At 33.4% G+C, this 14,419-nt stretch overlaps 1 pseudogene; it reads right to left on the bottom strand.

Moving 5' to 3' along the window:
- Window positions 1-222: 222 nt before the first annotated feature.
- On the bottom strand, window positions 223-12,958 carry LOC143389908 (lipase member I-like; annotated as a pseudogene).
- Window positions 12,959-14,419: the final 1,461 nt, after the last annotated feature.

Raw genomic sequence — 14,419 nt, 5'->3', positions numbered from 1 at the left:
TTTGCCAAACAATCAATGGCTTTAATCCCCGTGGGTTTACTCCATAATTAGGGGGATGAAGAAATGTGACACAATGGGGACATTGCAATACTATCTGCCGAGCATCCGCTCTTGAAATGGAAAAACGCCTGTGCAGCATTAATGCATTAACATGGAAGTTTTGGTGAAACAACTTAGCCCCCTCTAAGGAGGAAACCAAGCATATCAATTGACCTCTAGTGGCTAAGTCCGCACAGGCATTACCCTGTGATAACGGACCAGAAAGGGAGGTGTGAGGCCTGATGTGCATTGGATAAAAAGAAGCAGTGTGGTTAGAGATAAGCTGTTGAAGCTGAGTAAAGTAAACAGACACATTGTGGGCATCACTAATAGTTCCCACGGCCTCCAGGACTTTTAGTGCTTGTACCACATAGCTGGAGTCTGAAATAAGATTAAAAGGAAAAGAACATTGTTTAAAAACTTCAATAACAATTTGTAGTTCTACCCATTGTGGATTTCCAGGAGCAAATTGATGCTGGATAGGGGGAGAGTCATTAATTACGTAGGCTCCCATTCCAGAATTGGAACCATCAGTAAAAATGTTAACAGCCCCCTCTATGTTTGGGCATGGAAAGCTCTCCTCAAAACACCCCCACCGTACGGCGGCGGGTCCGGAGGATCATTTTTTTTTTCTTTTTCTTTCTGAGCTCCTGTTTATTTTTGTTCCCTTCTCCCATAGTTAGACTCCCTAGCTGCCGAGACAGTCTCCCGAGCTCCTCCTCCTCATCCTCCTCCTCTTCTGACCCACTTTTGCATGGGAGTGTGCGCAGTGTACTGAGATCTGGATACAAGCGTTTCCTCCCCCGTTTCTCGCTCTGCACATTCCTTTCCTCCTGAAATATTTCACTCCATGCCAGAGACAATCGCCTCCTCCCCTGTTTCTCGCTCCGCACACTGCCATCCTCCTGAAATACCTCACTGCCTGCCGGAGATAATTGTTTCCTCCCCTGTTTCTCGCTCCGCACACTCCCACCCTCCTGAAATACCTCACTGCCTGCCATTTCTGATCTTTCTTCATGTAATTGCTCTAAAACTTCTTGTCCTTTAGTAAGTGCTTCCTGACATCTGCCATCTGCGAGGCAACTACGGATCATCTTCCAAAGGGGTATCACCCCACCCTCTAATATGCCCTGCTCAGAAGCAAACTCAAGATCTGTGCCTAACTTATCCCAGCTAGGTAGAGTAAAGCTGCCCGAGAACAGAAACCACGGTGCAGCAATATCTGTCTTCTGTAAAAATCTCTGTAAAGTACTACATTTCACTTTTAGGCCCTTGGAACGTAACAGGTTATCTAGGGCCAGGAGAAGCGGACTTGAAGATACGGCACCCATGACACATCAAAAGACGCACAAAAAACAAAAGTGAAAAAGTAAGAGCGAAAGTACACAGTGCAGCTGCAATAAGATGTAATGCTCTCTCTGGCTTTACAGAGGAGCTGCCGCTTTGATAGTGGGTCCCAATTACCTAGGACTAATCTCCGCTTTGATAGCGGGTCCCAATTACCTGGGACTAATCTCTGTTTTGATAGCGGGTCCCAATTATCTGGGACTGATGTCCGCTTTGATAGCGGGTTCCACTTACCTAGGACTAACCGGTGCACCACCCCTGACTGCTGAAAGTTCTGGTTCCCGGGTTTTCAGCACCACTTGTCGCGACCCCTTGCCCGCAAGGAAGACGCAACTCAGGAATCTTCTTTCAGCAGTTTATTCAGGCCCTTGATATTTCTTCTAATTCCTTTCTCGGATGCCCCTCCCAGCCTTAATAAAGCATTCCAAGCCCCAATGCGAAGCTGCCACGTGGAACTTTCTCACAGGGTGCTGAGAAACCATGCACCAACTCTCCCAAACAAGGAGTTGTTTGTTACAGACCACAGTGGAGTCAGCGCCATCTTGCAATGGCGACCATAATCTGCAGAAACAGCTCACCACACCTGAGTTCAATCCTTGGTGCAAAAAAAAATTTTAAAGGAATACAAATAAAATAATATTTTTTCATTTATTAAAAATGTTAACAACTTACTACAAAATGGACTTGTACTACTAGTATCCAAATACACAATGGTCCTATGAGGCCATCCTTCCACTCTTCCTTTTAAGCCAATTTTCCATAGCTTAGCTTCATAACCTAAGATTTAAGAAACAGAACATTGGATATTGAACTTCTATCAAATAACATGCATATTTCAAATCCCTAAAATATAACTAAAGAATTAATAAGTATAATCATTGCAATAATCACAGTCATAGATTTTAATAATTTAAAAAACATTTTTCAAATGATGTGGTATTGGTAACTGGAGCTGGTCTCAGTGGTACAGTACTTGCCTGGCATGTGTGAGGCCCTGTGTTTGATCCTCAGCATTGCATATAAATAAATAAATAAAAAGGTCCACTGACAACTAAAAAAAAAGTATAGTATTCTACTTATTTCAACTACAATAATAACTCAAATTCAGGATTCATCAATAAATCCACTCTCTTACAGTCTAATCAGAATTTAACACATCACAAGACTTATAGTGTATTTATAATAGGTTTTACTACTATATTATGAATTCATAATTGTACCTGTAACTCTTTAGTAAGTTCTGCAGAATACAATGTAGCAAATGAACATATAATTTAGTTCTTTGGGTATAGCCCTCAATTTTCCTATATACACATGTATACATACATACACATATGATATGCATGTATATAGATGATGTACAATATAAATATGTTAATAGCATAAAGGGCATCTATACACAGTCACATAGTAGATAACATATTTAATAAATGTACACATATGCATATAGAATTTTATTATATATAACAGATTTCCATATTTATAAAATTTAAATATTTATTAAATATATATGCACAAACATACTTCAAATGCTTCTTTGTTCCTCAACTCCTACCTCCAACATGGAGATCTGAATGAAGTAGAAAGAATGCTTAGTGGAGATTTCACATGTTTATCTTTAGTTCCTACTTTTGCTCTCTTTTTTTTTAACATTTATTTTTTGGTTGGACACAATATATTCATTAATTTTTATGTGGTGCTGAGGATTGAATCCAGGGCCTCGCATGTGCTAGATGAGCGCTTTACCGCTGGGCCACAACCCCAGCCCCCACTTATGCTCTTAACCAATTTGGGTCAAATATGAAAAAACAATAAGACCAAAAAAACAATCCTAAAAGAGCTCTGCAGAAAATGAACCCACATGATGTCATGTGGGCAGACGTGAACTAGGATAATAACAATTTTGTGTAATGCATACCTGCCTAGAGATTTTCCATATATCTTAGTCCTGCTAAAGAAAACTGGTTGCATATGATTGGATTCAGCCTTTGTAATCATTACTTACTCTTAGAGCTCCTTTGGTTTTAGAAACATTTCTGGAATATTTTTCCTTGATACTGACTGGACATTTATATGCTAGGCTCTAGTATTTTCTTTGGAAAACACTGAACAGTCCCTGAAATTCTAACATTCTACTTTCATATGCATTCTTTTTGCTTTATAGTTTTCCACTGGAATACTTTAATTTTCAGAAGCTGCAATGCCTAAATGCTCTTACCAAGCTTTATTGATTTAGAAGGTGTGAACCATGTAGGATTCATGACTACTTGCTGATACCAAATGGAAATCTATCTGTAGTTCACACCTCTTCACTTGCTCCTGAAACTTCACATTAAAAACAAATTCTCAGGGCTGAAAAGAATGGGCAAGTTTCTTTATTTAAATATAAATATAATTTGATGATAAATAGTTAGATCCATTTGGCTATCAAAAACATGGGTCATAATGAGGTCATTGAAATCTGCCCTCTATATTAAGTACATGAAGGCAGTTGATCTATTTCTCTCGTTAATTATCTTTTAAAATTTAGTAGTAAATAAAATATTTATTCTGACAGTACCACATCTCCACAGGTGCATTTTCCATAAAATGTTAGCAAATTAACACATAACATAAATAATTGATTTTATGATTTAAATTCAGCAGAAAATACTAATAATTAGGGTATTCATTTTCAAAAGGAATTACAGTAACTATACCAATTCCTCTTACCTAGCCTAGGACATGAGTTTTCCTTAAAGCTGCCACAGTCCACACATAACCTAGCCTTGTAATCTCTGTATGAAGAACAAGAAAATGAAACAAAAATGCAGTTTGTTTCCAAAGTTGCCATGAACAAGTGAATTGCTCGCTGGTGGTCACACTTAATATATTCCAATCCTTAAGGGGGAAAAAAAGCAAAAGAACTATAGATGTATTAAACTGAGATTAATTAAAGAAAAACTGAAGATTAAGTTCTACTAAATTCTGTGCACCTCATAATTATGAAATTGTTGACTACAATTTAGTTATATCTCAAGCCCCTTAACAAACAGTACCATTAAAAATTTAACTTTAGCATATCTTTTGCAGGAAAATTAATAATATTTTTCATTAAGTAATTACTAATACAGCAAGGATGTTTAATTTCAATAGAAGCAGGTTGTAAAAACACAAAGCTAGCATATTTAATAACTAGTATATATCTCTCCCTTCTAATTCTCTACCTCTAAGATTTCCATCCAGCATTAGGAATACCTATGGAAGCAGATGACATTGAAACTTTATGATCTCTCTTTCCTATCCCAAGGTCTAGCATCCTCTCCCTTTCACCAAACTCGTATATCTTCAGCAGCTTTTGGTCCTGTCTTATGTCTTACTCATTACTGCTGTGAACCTAAGAATATTTATCACCATGGCTTTAAGATGAGCCAAATTCCACACCTGTAGCAGCTGTTCATCTATCTCTCTATATAAGACAATCAAGAATTGAGAATATTTGTTTGTACAATAAAATGGTGATGGTGAATATTGAATTTTGAGATCAAATGTGTGTTACATGATACTTTAGCTACATGGTGCTTTCTCAATAACTTAAAAGTTTTCCTAATATTTAAAATGATGAACTAAAAACACTGGAAACATTACATAATAGGTCTCATTCATAACCAAATGATATGACTACTGGCAATCTTTATGAATGACTCAGCGTCAAATTAAAGTATTTATGATCAATAACTATCCTGAATCTTGGGGAAAAAAGATTAAATCAAACTATTGCCCAAAGATTAAAAAAGAAAAAATAAATTATTTTCTTTCACCATTTCCAATCATGCATAGTTCATTTGCAAATACTATTTCATATACCTGAAAAAATTGACTTAGGACATCCAGGTTGTTTTTTTTCCTCCATTTGGATAAAAATCTATATGTCAAAATGGCTCTTGGATACCTAAACCTTAGAAGAAAAGTACCCAAGAATCACAAAGTGTATATAATCAGGTAGGCAACAATCACTTAAAACAAAATTGCTTACAAATTCTATTGAAAAGTACTCTAATTTTTAAATTGAAAATAAAATAAAAGCTATTTTTCAGATATGAGTTTCTATCATGTTAGTTTTTCAAATTAATTCTTTGTGCGATTATATTTTATTGATTTTATATATTTACCAGTCACCAGTTTACTATGGGCCAGTCATAGTTCTTTATGCTCTAAGTACATAAATAAGTTTTTAAAAAATAGAGCAAAAATCCTTGTAGTGGAATATACTTTCTAGTGGAAGGAAAATATGAGACAAATAAAAATATAATATTCAAGATAAGTGCTTTGGAGCAAGTGGAACAGGGCACAGAGCACACCTAGCTAAGGTGGTAGCTGAACTTTTCAGTAGTTTGTGCTTCCCACTGAGGAGGCTGAAAGTGAATAAAGATATGGAGGATGTGAGTAGTAAGCCACGGTGATATGTGAGCGAGTAGACTTGGAGTATTTAAGGAAGCCAGGTGGCTGGAGCATAACATGTAAGAAGGATCATCAGAAGACAAGAATTCACATTATATATGACCCTTCTGGTCAGGGTGAGGATTTATTCTCATTTGGGGTTATCATGCCTGGGAGCCACTGATGCTAACTGGTAAAACCTTAAGAGCACACTGCCTCAGCTGGTATGACTTGAGTCAGGGTGGCTTGCAACTTGAAGCTATGAGTCCCAGGATTCTGTAGATCTGTAGATCTTTGGGGCACTGGTGAAAGTTGAAATTCTGAGTCCATTATCAATATGCAGTCTAATACCCAGGGAGTCACTAGAATGAAAAAAGGTAGTAAGCTCAGAAAATTCAGGACTACCATTATAAAACCCTGTTGCCAAGTAAGATTGAAATGCTTTGGCTTAAGGCACAAGAAATTAACACAGTTAACACTTGGAAGAAATCAGCAAAATGTTTAGCATAACAATAAAATAATTGAGTCTGACATTAAGAATTATGATGCCAAAGATTCAGCCTCAGCAATTTAGTGAGGTCCTAAGAAACTTAATGAGACCCTCTCTATAAATTAAAAAATATATCTATCTATATTTTTATCTTTATCTATGGTAATATGCTCAGTGATTAAGCTGGGTTCAATCTCTGGTACAAAAAAATAAAATGCCAAAGATTAAGATCCAGCAAATTTAACTAGTATATAATAGTAAGAGAACACAGTAACAGCTAGGGAGGTATTAGAGGGACGTGAGAGCACTGGTGATATACATCATTGTGGGGAAGTGAGGACCTTTAACATTTAAGGAAATATAAAAGACAACTTAGATGACTTTAATTAAAGTCGCCAGATTCCAGGGCAGCTTATGCGTTGTATGACTAAAAGAAGAGTCGAGTCCCTCTTTACGTCTCATCTTATGCTCAGCTTATGGCATTTAAGCAAATATGAAATCCAACAATTTGGAGATCTCTGAAGTTTCCTAACATCTAAGTGCAATGTTGGGTTCTAATTTTGGAACCTGCTATTTCTCCAATCTGCCACTGGGGTTGACCCAAACAGGAAAGCTCCAGGATCAAGGGGAAGCAAAAGATACTTATTATAAACTTAGAAACAGCCCTTCATTCAGATATGTTATTTTTCTTCTTATCAGATGCAGGGAGCTGGGCGGCTTGGTCAGCTTAGATCATTAATTCCCTTGAGTTTAAGAATGATGGGGAGAACAAATATGGCCTTTCCATTTTCTTTTTATTATAAATTATAACAACATAAGAACGTAACATAAAATAAAGGGCTACAAATATACTATTATGAGGCAAGTAGCCTCGTACCTACTCATGTCAAGAAACAGCACCTAGAAACCTCATTGGCCTTTATCCAGTCACAAGCTTTTATCTATCCTCTAAAGATAACCAACATCCTTTCCTTTAATGAAATCATTTTTTATATAAATTTATATGCTATGAATATATACAAGACACTACATATACATAAAACATATACATATGCTTTTGTGACTGTTTTTTTCTAATGATCAGTCTGTTTGTGGTGTTACTCCACATGATCAGGTGTGAAGGTTATTTACTGCTATGTAGCCCTTCAGTGTATGAGTATTCCACAGCTTTATTTGTCCTCTCCAGTTGGGAGACATTTGTGTTGCTTCAATTTTCAGGATAATATTCATTCATACTCTGAATAGTATTGAACATATATTCATGTACATGCAAAGGCAAATCTATTGACTGTACACTTGGAAGTGGAATTGCTGTTTTATAGACCATGAATATCTTCAGTTTTAATAAAAAATGCAAAAGTGTTTCCAAAATGGCAGCACCAATTTGAGCCTCTATCAACCACATTTGAATATTTCTGTTGTTCTATAACCTCTTTAACAAATGGTCTTGCCAGGGTTTTGAATTTTGGGTCTCTTTATAAGAATGTGGTATTTCATTCAAGTTTTAATTTGCATTTTTCTTTTTACTAACTTTAAAAATGTTCCATATGGTTATAATTTATTTGGAATTTTTCCTTTATAAAAATGCCTTATCAAGCCTTGATTTTTTTTTTAAATATTTTTTTAGTTGTATATGAACACAATATCTTTATTTATTTATTTATTTTTATGTGGTGCAGAGGATTGAACCCAGTGCCTCACATATGCCAGGCAAGTGTTCTACCACTGAACCACAAACCCAGTCCAAGCCTTGATTTTTAAAATTTGATTATTTTTGTCCTTATTATTAATGCACTCTTGTCTTAAAGCTCTTTCTCCCCATATTTTTGGTTTGCTCTTTAATTTTTTTCCATATATTTTAGTTGTCAATGGACATTTATTTTATTTATTTATATGTGGTGCTGAGGATTGAACCCAGTGCCTCATACATGCTAGTCTAGGTTTGTACCACTGAGCCAGAACCCCAACCCCTTGCTTTTTACTTTCTGAAAGTTTTTTTTTATTAAGTTCTCAGTCTTTATGTAAACAATTATTTAAGTCTTCTGTCTTGGGTTATGAGCTTTGTGTGATTTGAAGAAAATACTATTCTCTACTCCAATATTATGAAGATTTTAAAATTGATACTACATAAACTCTTTGCCGTTCCTTTTCCATACTATATGCACAATGTGGACAGGATTTTAATTATATATGAGTTAGAGGGTTTTTTCCCCAACTTCAATAATTAACAGGTTGAAACAGAAATAATTGCTGAAATTTCATTTTCATTTCATTTTGCCCAGCTGTGCCCCACCTGCCATAAATCTCAGAAGTTTTACAAAAAAGTTATTTTATTTTATTGAATTTTTTGTCTTCCTTATGTTAGTGCCACACTGTCTTCATTTCTATGTGTTTATAATAAAATTTGACATCTGTGAAAAATATGTACCTTTTTTCTTCAAGACTGCCTTAGCAATACTTAGCCCTTTTTATTCCAAATTAATTTAATACCTAGATTCTGAAGTTATTTTTTAAAAGATGGAATTTAGGTTTAAAAAAAGGGGGGAAGAGGATCAAATAAATGACTATTAATGGCTTGAATAGAACAAATTATGTTACCCAAAATTTTCATTTTTAGGATGATGTGCTACTTCTTGAAACCTGAATGAGGCAAACTGAGACAAGCAGTGTCATTCGACAATGCAGGAAATCATTAACATGAAACATCTTATGCACATCCCTTCTTCCTCTTGTTATCTCCTCTTCTCCAGGGTCTACATTTATTTTTTCATTTTTAAATCATTAAGCCACTGCTTTACCTTTGACATCAGAATGGATGACATCTACAAATTTTGCATCAGTGTAATCTAATCTACTATTTGATGGTTTTCCAGTAAATCTTGGCCCAGCAGGATCAAGACCTAAAATTCAAGAAAGGAATGATTAATCTAATCAAGTCTTACTTGATGCACATTTATTGCATGGTTGTATTATTAATATTACATTAGAAACATACTAAGCACTTTAAGTTGAAATCTGCCCAAAAATCATATTTAAAGGTAAGTAAAACTTGATAACTAGCATGTATCTTCATTATTTTAATACTTAATATCAACATTTGAAGACAGTCAAACTAAACCACCTTAGAGATCCCTACACACAACATTTTGAAACATTTCTAGAATTTTTGTTTAGGTAACAATTATTAGCAAATGAGAAGTTCTGTGTTTAATAACAACTATAACTTCTCCTGGAGGGGAAAAGATAATAAATAGTATGTGTACACATTCTCTTAAGAAAAAAAAATATTTAAAATTTCTATGTAATATAAGTATTACTTATAGAGTTGCTTAAATTTTACATAAAATTTTAGACTCATGACTTTCTGAATTGTATCAAAAGTCAGGGGAGATAAAATTAATTTCCTTGACAGCATCTATGAGGTGGAAGAAAGTACCGTCTTAAAAATTTATTTGAAAAATATGTTGCTCATCTTGGGCCCTTCTAGTATTCTTATTTTATTTAAATAGTCCCAATATGGAGCCATTAAATTTGACTAATAGGTAGAGATATATATCCATCCATACAAATTTTTTCTCGTCTCCTTTTCCTCTTTTCTAAAACTCAACTAAAAGCTTATTGTCTTTTATTAATACTTCAAAATGTTATCAATATTCTACAGACATACATATAAATAACTTTTAAAAATAACATAAATTGTTCAAGGAAGGATATTGTACTTCTTCTAAAATCACCACAACTTCTAGAGGAAGGAAGAAAGTCTATTTTGGCATTATTTGGTTACTGAGTTTTGTGGATACAGTAACTCTGTCATGGGAATATGTGGGAAATTGGGAATCAGAACCCCTCAGACTTGGATACCGACTCTTGATTCTTCTAGCACTCAAGTAAAACACTTTAAAAACTGAAATACAGTTTTGTGAAAATTAAGTACATCACCATATTCTTATCATTCTTATCTCAGCATACATGAAGTACAATGAAGTTTAATTTAATGTGCCAAATTTTCCTGTGTATTCTTACAACAATAATTTAGATAGAAATACAGGGATAAATCTTTTCCTCTCATTTCTATCTCAAATCATACGAGCTGTATTCAGAACTAAAAAATATTTTAGAATCTTACTTATATCTAATATTTGAAGACGAGTACAGAAAAATAAATGTGCATACATAATTTCTATTGCTTCATTTTTGTACCTGATAAATTTTAAATAACTTCTGATACTTAAAAGTGTGCTAAAATAATAATTTATTAAAGATTGTTTTACCTGTTATTCTTCCAAGTCCACCATGAAATATCTTTCCAACAAAACCACTAATATGAGCTCTCAAGCTCATGCCTATGAAGTGAAAATTGTCAAGAGATGCTCCATGTGTCTACAATTGAAATTAAGAATGTCACAATTTTTATTTTGGGTATTTACAAATTCTGTCTCACACAACCATGATCTAAAACTCATTCTTCTTTTTTTTTTTTTCTCATGGCTTAATTCATTTCTGGGAGAAAGAGAAGATAACTTTTTAAATTTTTGAAACAAGTTAAAATTTTATTTAATTATCATTACACTTTTATTTAATTATCATTAAACTTTTATTTAAAGGTAAGTCACTATGTATAGCTTGTTTTTTGTTACAGCAGTTCAAATGAATTAAGACATACCCCAGATCAATCTGACTCCAAAGTTTATGCTAATCTGTCTCTCCATTTTCTCTGTTTAGATTCTATCAAAAATCCTAGAAAAGCTGGTGAAAGTGTAATAATCATTTCTACTTCAGAAATGATAAAATGAGGATTATGGATTTTAAGTGGCTTCCCCTATCACAAGCCGGATAGAGATGGAATCTAATCTGCCAAGGTCAGGGTTTGAAAACCTGTTAGTCAATGGGTAGAGGTGGGAAGATGGAGGTGTTAGGAGCTTACATGAGGGTGTATTTCTTCCACCATATTCATAAGGAAATAAGAGAAGACTTGTGGGCAGATCATGTCTAGTCTTCATGGTGACATGCCTGAAGGCTTACAGAAAGATGTAAATTGCCACTAAGGGAAAACTAGACAGGCTTTCCCAGCACAAAGCAATAAAGTTCTTAAAATACTTCAGAGCAATTCCCCAAATCTTGAAGGAAATATTTCTCCAAAGTTTAGTGCTCCTGAACAATTTGTGTTATTTTTTAAAACAGTTACTGAACTTTGAAGTATTGCTAGAAATTTATCTATGCTTCAAATTTTTCCAAGTTTCTCTACTTATCTCTCACCCTTTCCATACTTTGAGGTTCATTTTTATTATGTAAAATCTATAACCAGAAAAAAATTGATTGTGCACTTTTATAACCTACTGATAGCAATGAGTAAGGCAATTATCTCCTTTGCCTTTCACAGGGATGGTATGATTTTCTCCAAATTAGGAAACATAAAAATAATAATGAAAGTTGATTGTATTCAATGATTACTAAATGGTATTCATTGGTTAAACACATACATACACATGAACATTTTTATATATCTATGTATTCTTCTAATATTTCTACAAACATTATTATAAAATTTTATCTTAAATGCAAAAATAAGGAAATGCACATAGAGAGGTTAACGAATTGTGATGGTTAGTGAAGGATCTGGACTTTGAACCACTGAGTCTGACTTCTAGCCACTATATTTAGCTGCTTCTTGGATTTGCTATGCTTGTTTAATTTCAGCAAAGAGTTGGAAGTTCAGCACAACATGTGCAATTTCAAGCCCAAGAATGTACCACAGACCAAATTAACCCTTCTGTCTTTCAATTACCCATAACCACCACCTCTCAGGACAAACATGAGTCTCCATAAAGGTTGACATGGTTAAGAAAACTCATTCAAACTATAGATGACCCAGAACTGGCCTAAATTTACCTGACCCATCCCCACTTTGAGCAAACCTGAATGGAATTTCTTTTGACATTGATAAAATTAATCTACTTTTCAGACTGTTTTCCCCTGTCTTTTACCAAATTCATATTTGATTAATGTAAACATTTTAAGACATATTTTAGGGAGAATATCCAAAGAATGAAAAGATTATATACTTTATCCCCTCTGCCCACTTAGGATCACTACTTTATTCTGAAGTCAATTTAGTTAGAGTCAAAAAGTCTTACAATGTTTTAAATTAATCATAATAAATGTTTATGAGAAATATTTTAAAACAAGGTAAATTTAGATATACAATTATATTTTGATGCAAAGATAATAAGACTGCACAAATTAGAATTTCAAAGCTATAATTCGAAATGCTTATGGGAAAAAGTATTACTTTTATTATCACAAGTAGTATTACATAACACATTATATATTGTATAGCAAGATTAATGATAAAATTTCCAGACTTACCAAAAGATATTGAATGTACTCAGTCAAATTCTCAGCAACTTTTCTGGTGTTTTTAACTGCTCTGTTATAAATAAAAGTTGTAGCACCATGGTTCCAGTCTACTACAATTACATTAATATCTTCTTTATGCAATAAACTCCTTACAAAATTTGAAAGCCATGATGGGGTGGAGCCCATTGGTCTGTATCCATGAATCAGCCAGACTGTCTTCTTTTGTGTGTTGAAATTAACATTGAGTGAGTTATTGAGCCCTAAAAGTGGCTCAGCACAGTTCAGGTTGTTCCTTGTATACATCATCAGAACTATCTTTAATCTGGGAATAAACAAATCATTTAAGGAATTCTTTACACTTAGATGAGAGAATTCAATGCATGGTCTTTTATTCTCTGAAATTAAAATTAAAAAAGTCAATCAAGCTGAGAACTTAGATATTATTGGATTCTTGATGCTATTATAAAGAACAGAATTGAATATGAGGGTTGGGGGATTTCAAAATTTTCTTAGCAATCAAATATAATTCACTAATCAACTTCACTGTTCAAAGTAATGCACTGATCAGGCAAAAAAAATATAATTTCTAAACTAGAAATAATAAAAAAGTTACAATAGAAAATATAAATAAATATGATTCATTAAAAATCATGAGTTGTTTATCTGTATAAAATAGGAAATTATAGCAATGTTTGTGACTAAAGTCATAAATATTGCTAATAAAGAAGTGATGAGCCCACCACCAATAAGATAGATAAATTGATTTTCAATTATGAACTTTAACAATAGCTTTATAGAATAGTACTTATATATGAATAATAAGCTTTAGGTAAAAAGACATTTTACTTGACCAGTTCTCTAATGAATATGAATAAAAACAAGATAACATTTTCCTATCAAATAAAAATAGAAAAATCTTCCTATACCATTGATAAGGGTAAATACCAAATGACTGATAAACACAAACAGTGAGGACATATAAAATGACACACTCTTTGAAAAATTTATATTTATGTGTGTATCTCCATATGTGTGCACCACACACTTATTCTTGGCACAAAATTATAAATCACTTTAAATTTCATTATGAAACTCTATGTGTTCTCTCTTCCTCTCTCTCTCCCTCTCTCTTTCTCTTTCTTTTTCTCTCCCTTCATAATTCCCAGAAGAAACCAAGGCAGAAAATTAAATAACTAAGAAAGATTAAAAATGTTCATTGCCACATAGTAAAAAAGAGCCACTTTTTATTTTCTCTTTCATAGATTTTCAGAATTGTAACTCTTTTCATAATAACAACATAATCCCCAAAGTTTTTTTCCAAATAAACTTTTAATGAGAATGTGTGCTTATATTCCTTCTTGAACATTAACTCTATAATATTTTGAAGAGAATTTGTCAACATATATGAAATATTCACAAATGTGTTAGTATATTTTATCTCAGCAAATCTACTTCTAAGAATCTATCAGAAAAAAAAAACAAAAAGAAATGAACTAACAAATATTATTTTATTACTGGACATATATATTTTATAATAATCTTAATTGTGAATATATATTTGCAATATTGTCATAATCACTGAGATATAGTAAAAGGAGAAACACATTTAAGGAGAAGCAAATTATACATTCAATTCCCAGGCAAAAAAAACTAAGGTATCCTTGGAAAGCTAAAACCTTGATTCTTTATATGTTTTAAGTACTAGAGAATGAGGAAGCAAGAGAAGGAATAGATTGAATCATAGTGCCTATGAATGCTTGCTACACT

This window comes from Callospermophilus lateralis, unplaced genomic scaffold, assembly GCF_048772815.1.
Source record: "Callospermophilus lateralis isolate mCalLat2 unplaced genomic scaffold, mCalLat2.hap1 Scaffold_74, whole genome shotgun sequence".
NCBI classification, from domain to species: domain Eukaryota; kingdom Metazoa; phylum Chordata; class Mammalia; order Rodentia; family Sciuridae; genus Callospermophilus; species Callospermophilus lateralis.
This window is presented reverse-complemented; position numbering and strand designations above follow the sequence as displayed.